We start from the raw sequence: 8,888 nt of genomic DNA on the forward strand, positions 1-8,888 counted from the left end.
TAGCTTCCGAGTTTTGGGTTCATAGATTATTTTTTATTACTCTTCGTGTCTCTGTTCTCCTCAAATAAATTGTGAGCTGCTTGAGAGTCAGAAATCTGTTATTTCATTATTCTAACACTGCACCCAATGCAGTCTTGTCCTCACAATAAGTTTTTAATAAATACTTGTTGATCAATTGATTGAAACCTTGCTTGATGATGGGGGGCATCATGCGGTGGCAAACAGGGAGACAGAATGTGTGATGGAATGCAATTAGCTGCTGGCTATACCACCAATAAATGCAATGATGTTAATGTTACGTATCATTAATTATGAAAATGCATATTAAAAACTTTTGCTTTATGAAATTCACTGCATTTTATGAAGATTATCTGCATTTTCATTTTCTACTTATCTTTCATGCACATTTTGATTTGTACCAAAGGATATTCATGAAATGTTGTCCTCAGTTGAAAACCTTTGATGAGAAATATATCTGATACATTAAATTTAAAGTCTGCTGGAAGGCCTGATCTTTGTCCGAAAGTTTGCTTTCCTTTGCAACACATTTCCTGCCAACTCTCTACTGTGTTTGTTGTTAAATACTATTAATTCAATACCTATTAATAAGCACCTGCTATAGGCCAGAAGCTGTGCTAGCTACCAGGGGTTCAGAGATGAATATGACACAATCCCTGTCCTCAAGGAACTTACTGTCTGCCAAAGGGAATGTCATTTTAAATAGTAATCATATAGCATTGTGGCAAAGGCTGTGATGATGTTCTGCACACAGCTGAAGGATCCTCCATGAAGGCCTGCTAACCCAGCCTGGGAGAGATCAAGGAAGGCAGGGAATGGGGAGACGAGAGGCAGAGGACACTCCCCTGGAGGGCATTGATGCTTCATGAAGAAGTGGGACGTAAACTCATGCACTCTGGGCAGCATGGAGAGCAGAAGCCTTAGAGTGAAGGCTCATTATGTCGGATCACTCTGGTGGCCATGCATAAGTGGGACTTGAAGGAGACAAGAATGGAGACAAGGAGACTAATAGAAGAGTGTTGTAGTCATCGGGGAAAGAGATGATGAGTTCTGCCTGTAGTTATTGTTCATGGAACCGTAGACTCTCGAGTGTTGGAAGGCACTTCTTTTATTCTTTAAAGATTTATATAGTTAATAGTTAATGAGCATCTACTGTACGCTGGGCACTGAGCACAAAGGGATAAAGAGAACGTTTAGTCTCTGTCAAAACAGGAAAATGCAAAGTCTGACACGTGCTATGGAGCAGGCATAATTAGGTATTATCTCAGCACCAGTGAGGGATTCTAACTCACCCTGGAAACCAGGGAATACAGCACTGCGAGGCAGCCAGGGGAAGGAGGTGCAGGTACACGGCCATCGGGTGTGGGAAATAGCATCTCAAAGGCACAAAGGCACAGAGGGATGCGGTCCCTTCAGTGAATAATTTTGCATGACTGGAGAAGAGGCATCTGGGGGCAGAGTATGAAGAGCAGGGTGTCATTGAAAGGAATGTGTGTTTTGCTTGAAAGATGTTTAGAAATTACAAGAGGATTTTAAGCAGGATGCAACATGCTGGATTTATGTTTGGAAAAATCTTTTCCCAGCAGATGGATGGATTTCCTGAAGAAAAGACTGCAATTAAGGAGACTGGGAAGTAGCGAAAAGGGTCTGAATAAAGGGAATAGTTGGAGAATAGATAAAAGAGGTCAAATCCAAGAATTGCTTGAAAAGTGAAAATTATAACTGATGATTCCATAGCACTCAGAGCCTACATGACCATAAGGCCCCCACTCAAGAGGACTGCAGGGCAAGGCAGGACTCACTTGAGGCGAGGAGGTGAGGTACGAGTCTATGAAAAGAGGAAAGACGTGTGATGATGATGATGTTGATTATGAGCCATGGAACAGAGGTTCTAAGAACTGAGATGGTGTCGGTGTTTGGGGATGTGAGGAGGAGAGCAACAATGAAAGAGAATGATTGGAAGAATATAAATGGAGTATGAGAGAGAACAGATGAATAAAGCGGTGGCCACTTACAGCATTAGCCAAGAATAATCAACTGAGTAAGTCATTCATTCACTCAACAAACATGTATTGATCTCTAACAATGTACAAGGTACTCTGCTAGGTCTTGGGAATACAGTAATAAACCATGTGTACCCGGGAAGGTCTGATTGGCCTCCTGGTTTCAGATGGACTTTCACGTTAAATTGATTCGGTGCCTATGCTGGCTGAGGCCTCAGAGAAAAGACAACATCAGCAGTCCATGGCATTGCCTATAGAAGGCAGCAGAGCGCAGTCTATACTGTAATATTCACGTTATGGACTCAGTCAGGCCTGAGTCAGTTCTGATGTATAGGGTGTGTTACCTTGAGAAAGTAACTCAACTTCTCTGAGACTCAGTTTTCTTATTTGTAAAATGAGGATAATGATAGCCACCTTGTAAGTCTACTATGAGTATTCAAATGAGGCGCATTTAAGGGCTAAGTAAGGCACCTGATTCAGGGTATGCATGGAAACAGCGGTTGTCATCGATATGATCTGGTACATATATTTAGAGCCACAGATAAATCAAAGACCTGGATATGTCAGGAGACAGACGGCAACTCTGAAATCATTGAGCCCAGTGTGGGTCAAGGCTGCACAGAATGTTAGAATCCGATTCCTTAATGTGCCTACTGAATCTGTGGTAGCTACCAAATTCCAGTGATCCATTTGGTTTATAATGCAGGTAACCTGCATACTCCAAGATCATGTTGGAAAAAACCTCATGAGATGAAGTGGGCTAGAGCTTTGATATCAGCCTAGCATATTTCTGCTAACAGGCCGGGTATCCTGGGGTTTAATCAACTGAAGAGAACAGTAGTGCTTATTGAACACACTGATTCGCCAGCAAGAAAGCTTCCCAGAGCGCACACAGCAAAGAGAAACAAGGCTGTGCCTGTTTGGAGAGCCGAAACAACTGCGGAGGCCAGGGGACCCGGAAAAGGCAATTACTGCCTCAGTTGTCAGAGTAATTTTGCTTACTTGGGTTAGACTGGGTCTATGGAATTGAGGGTTTGTTATGTGGGAATCATTTTAGAAGGTAGACAAGAGTTATTGTAACTGCAAGAGAGGTCGGATCTGCTCCTGATTTTATTGTGATAAGTAAGGTCTAAGTCAATATGACAAAGCAGAGTAGCAGCATTATGATTTTCAGACCCCTTGCATGGCCTTTTCAGATCTCCAACAACATTCTCCAGCCTGCCTTACAGTGCTATCTCTCCCTTCAAGGGCAATGTGTAAAATATTGGAATAACCCTGTGAATCATTGCTTCATATCTTGCAGTATTCAGCTAGGAACTATAAAAAGCAGGCTGTAAAAACTCTCTCTCTCTCCTTACTCTTATTGCAGGTTGACACAGCAGAGAGAAACTGGGCTTTGAAAACAGCCAGACTTGGGTTCAAAGTCCACTCTCACTAGCTGTGTTACCTTGGGCAAGTTACCTTCTATTTCAGACACCGTTGAACCAGTCTGTAAAATGGCAGCAAGCGAGCCTGTCTAGAGTAACTGAGAGTATTAACTGAGGAAGACTATCAGAGCATGAGTGCACGGGCCTGGATCTCCTCTCCCTTCACCTCACTACACCACTGCACAGGCACCTGGCAGAGCACAGCACTAAGGCAGGGTCCCAGAGTCTTGAATTCCAGGTCTGGCTCCGCCACTTATTCATGGGGCGTCCTTGAGCAATTCACTGACCTCAGTGGACTCCAGCTTGCCATTGGGATGCTGTAAGAATTGGACTCATGATCCCCAAGGTTGTCCTCAGCTCCTTGAGGAGCATCCTTAGTTGTGTAGGTTTGCTCAGGCAATCTCCATTAATGGCTTGAATCTTCTTCTTTTTCCTGTTCTAATGTCTTCTATTTCATCAGCCCATACTGATCCTCCTACCTCTGCAAGAGCAGAAGATTTCCTGTGTGTACCACTCACTGTGCGTTTGACTGTCACTCACTCTGCTCTTGGCCATAAGCAGCCTTTTAAAATTTACCTTCCCAGAGTTTAATTCTTGTCTCTCTATCTAGAACAAAAATCTCTTTGAGGAAAAGAGTGTGTCCTATGCTCTTCTTCTCCTTCAGTTTGTGCTAGGAACAAAGTGATGATTAATGACACCTTGTTGAGGTAACAGTCCACATTACATGCACAAAAGCACAGACGTGTGAGATTATGGATTTAGAACAAGCAATGCTGCCGTTGGGAAGGGCTGATTCTTGTCCTCCTGCCTCAGCAATCCACCTGTCTACTTCTCTCCATTATTTTCTACCCCTCTGCAGAGACCTGTGAAATTTCTCAAGGCTTACCTACACATGTAGAGAACTAAGGGCCTCCCCTCACTCCAAATTTCTGTGGAGTGAAGTCCTACTCCAACTCGAGCTGTGCTGTTTTACACTATAAGACATTTTCAATTCCTTCCTCCTGGAAGCCTATGGGCAGAACCAATCTGCATGAAATTGTGCGGTCTTGGTAGGGCACAGGCAGGTATGACTCAGAGCGTGTTTGATTTCCAAGAACATCTTTCTGAGGGGTAATGGCTAATGAGCTCACCTTTGAGTCTGCCAACAAAAGAGACCCAGGGAGACACCCAGGTCAGCTGAAATCCTCCGGGAACGTAGAGGAAAGATGTCAGACACCAGCGTGGCCTATGAATGCCTACCGGGAAGCCATATAAAGAGGAAACAGCCCAATTCTGAGAAACTGGTTTCACTGCCTCAGTCTAGCTAATCATTAGCTAATCCCCCAGGTGAACTCTTAATGTGAGTAACAAGAAAGAGCAAGGATCATAAAGTCTATATTCAAGAAATTGTAGTCTGGGTTAGAGTTTGTCTTAGGGCTGTACTTTTATGTGTTCATCAAATATTTGCGGTGCAGAGGATTCATCAAACAAAAATCACTGCCCCTGCTGCCTCCCCCCAGAGCTCTGCTCAGAGGTTGTTATAAGACTTGCAGACAGCATCCAAATTCCTACTGAGTTCCACCTAGTGTAGCGACCTGTACCCCTTTGCTCTTCAGTCCCCAGGTCTCTTCAGGGCTTAGTTAACAAGGCTCTATCTCATGCCCACCAAGTGCCTAGTCCTGTGCTGGCTGCTCAGATGTTGACATCAAAACAGTTCAGGGTCAAAACAGCACCCAAATTGGCATTCAGGGACCTAGCATGGTGACCTACACTTTCGGAACATGTAAGTAACAATTGTGACTGATTTCTGTGTTATCTGACTCACCTTTCATCAGTGAGTAGCTCCTAAAATAATGAAATTAATGATTACTTAATGATGCTGGAGAAAGAGAGCAGGAGATGACGTTAACCCCCATCAAAACCGCGGCATCATCATAATACAGTGGCTCTTTATAGGACTTCATAATTTTCAAAGTGCTTTTCCAGGTATTTTCAATTATTGATTGCTTACAGATTTGATAGGCTTCCTGATAAAAACTGAAAACCAAACAGAAATCCAGATTAATTTTAAAACATATGTCTTGAATACCCACTATGTGTAAAATACCTTGCTAGGCACTAGAACTCTGCCAGTGAATAAGAGGCACTGGACCCTTTCCCTCAGGGGAGCGAAAATGAAGACATAGGGTGCTGAGGGAGCAAGCAAAGGACCTCGAACCAATCCTAGAAAGCGCAGGAAGTTTTCTGAGGATGCTGAGTCTATGCTTGGCCCTGAAAGTCATGAAGGACTTTGGTGAGCGGAGGAGTTTTAAATATGAGTTTCTCATTGGCCATGACAGAGTGAACATCTGTTCCGTTGTCTCTGGGGATGGTGAGAGACATTGGAAAGAGCACGTATTCTGCATATTAAATTATAACCCGCCATGCGGCCAGTTAGATGAAAGGGTCTGGTTTTATTATCTCTTTCTTTCCGTGAAGTCAGCATATGCTCACCTTTCAGCTGGAACACGGTCCTAGGGCTGAACTGCTTGACAGCTGGCCACTGTTTTTGTTCCATAAGGTTAAAATTACTTTTCTGTTTTGATTATAAACGCAATCAATGGTAATTGTTTTTAAACATTGGGAAAGGTAGCAAAGTATAAAGAAGAATAAAGAAATGGTCCTGTTGTACCACTACAATCCAGAGAACATCACTGTTTGCATTTTGGAACATTTTCACTGATGCAGACAGTCATTCATTCCCACTGGTAACTGGGCTCCTTCTGGGTGCATGAGGAAGAGAAGGTCACACAGTGGGAGGTTTCCAGTGTTCAGCAGAGCACTTCAGAATCTAAGAAATAGGTTCTAAAATTCGTAGGGAGTTTTCATTGGTTTTCAGTTTCTAGGAGATATGGACATTCCATTCTGTGAAAAGTTGTAAGCCCCGTGAAATTCTGAACTGTGTGTGAATACATTATTATATTATTATTATTGTTTAAAATGCTTCTTGAGGTAGGTGTGTTTTCTTATCCTTGCTTGTAAAGGAATAAATTGACAAAATAAATTTACCAAGTTAATGGGTAAGGGATGACACACCCATGTAGGTCCAGGTCCCATTTGCAAAGGGTTTTGCTGACCTCGCTGACTCTGGATCCCAGAATGGTAACTAGGCTCAGGTACCGTTTCTTAACAAGGTGGTTTAATTTAACAGAACTAAACAGAAGTGTTTTGAATAAAATCTATTGAGGCTTTGTAAGGAGAGTGGATGCTATTGGCTACATGGCCTCGGTTGTGTTGGCCACCTGCATATGCACACCTGTTTGGGCACGGGCTGCACAGAGCAACATTTCCCCTCATTAATAGGAGGAGAAGAATCCGGGAGAGTGAGAATAGAGCCAAGTAGGTGGGGAGCTAGAATGGAAACCAGCTAGAGAGGGAAAACCCCCGACTGCAAGGTGAGCAAGAAAAAAACCCGGAAGAAAGAAATGTCTAGATTTTTTTTTGAGTTTTTGCATTCACTAGTGCTTTTGTGAGAACAAATTCTTCTGAAGCAGCTAAAAAAAAAATGTTGAGCTCATGTCTGGGTCAAAGCAGTTAAACATAAAGACAATATGTGTGGATGAAGACCTAGGATGGAGAGAGGACGGTCTCAGGCCATGGTATTGGGGGAGCCGTGAGGCATGGGGAGGGAGGGGTTGATGAATTCCCGCCCCCTAGATTTCCAGGAGAGCCCAGCTGGAATCTGAGTTCCAGATGGATACAAGAAATTTCAATTAATGTGCATGAACAGTGGAAGGCCTGATGGTGCTGCTGTGAGCTACCAAGCTCCCCTTAAGCCACCATGACTGCATGTGGGGCCTCCCAGACCCCCTTGGTGACATCACTGTTTCCTGGGGAAACTTTCCTAAGCCCAGAGATCCTTTTACATCTTTCCTCATTATTTCCATTGCCTGAAATGCCACTGTCCCCTTTCCCAACCTAACCCCTTACCACCCTCTATTGAAATGCTCCCTGTCCTTGATATATCAACCTGCGCTGAAATGGTTTGCGTGCTTGTCTGACTCTCTCAGTTTATAATCCTCTGGAATGCAGGAACTGTGCCTAGTATGGTGGTTGGTATTTAATAAGCACTTAATTTATTGATTCAGTGACTGAACAAATAAATGCATGAATGACAGCCAAACTTAGGTCCCCCTCTTTCATGAACTCTTCCTATTATTGACCTATACTAATACCCAGCTTACCTGAGGAACATTATTTCTAATATATACTAATAACATTCTCATTCCTCTTACTAGATTTATTGGGCACTTATGTGCAAGACACTATGAGATCTCATTGAGTCCTTACAACAACCCTGGGATGTTGGTACTATTATTTTCTCTACTGGTAAGGAAATACTCAGGGAAAGTAGGTGACTAGGCCAAGGTCATGCAACTAGTAAGTAACAGAATCGGGATCTGTGCCCAGACAGACTGAATCCTGAGCCCACACTCTTTTCCACTCACCTCAGAAGTTCTGCTTGTCTTTCAGGGCCCAGCGCAGATTTGGCTTCCTCAGGAAACTTTCCTGCACCTGTGTCTTCATTGTCTATTTTCTCATCTCTCCCTACTAGACTGCAGGCCCTGTGAGGCTGGAATCACATCTCTCCTCTTCCTGTTTTATGTGGCCGCCATCTTGTGAAGTTGTTGGGAAAGGGATTCCTGTCGGTACCAGGCGGATGAGGAAACGATGGCTTGGGGCTTTGTCTAATATTACCCAGCCACCCTCCATCACAGGTTTTCAGCTCTCCTCCCAGGCTGCTTCTCTGGAAGAAAATGTCTTAGCAAAGCCCTTTATAAACAATTTGGGGCAAATGATAGAGTTCACGGAATTCTGGAATTGCAAGAAACCACAATGATCACCTAATGTCCTCATAGAATGGGGAGGTGGCTTATCAAGGCTGTGGAGCAAGTGAGTAGAAAGACTGGAGTGATGAGAGCATGGAGAGAGAGCTTGTCGTCAGAAGACCAGGGATTTGGCCCCACTCTGACACTTAGTTCTTACTGACTGACATACGATATAAAGTATAAATTATTTAGATTCAAACCAAGTTGATGATGTCTTTACTGTCATTGTCCTTGGCCTGTATGCAAAGAGTAGTTTTTCTCTTAGTAAAAACCTCTCCATTTATTCTAGTTGGCACAGGCACATCTTATTGGATTGCTTTATCTTAATTTTCTTGACTTGTGCCCTCTCGCAGTCTCCTAGACTGCTTCTCCCAGCTACATCTCTCCAGCCCCGGCCACCCACTCCCTCGCGCTCCCCATCTTCTCATCAGCCTTTTGCTTTCATCATGGCTGCCGAGTCAGCCTATCCTCATTGTTCGTCTCCCTTCCAGCTGTGCTCCCACACCCAACTAAGGCCATTTCCTGGCTGCCGTCCTGAACCAGCACTGCAATTGCTAAAATATTAATGGCTCCCTTTGTGAAATATAACACAG

This window comes from Equus quagga, chromosome 13 (genome assembly GCF_021613505.1).
Source record: "Equus quagga isolate Etosha38 chromosome 13, UCLA_HA_Equagga_1.0, whole genome shotgun sequence".
Classification (NCBI taxonomy): domain Eukaryota; kingdom Metazoa; phylum Chordata; class Mammalia; order Perissodactyla; family Equidae; genus Equus; species Equus quagga.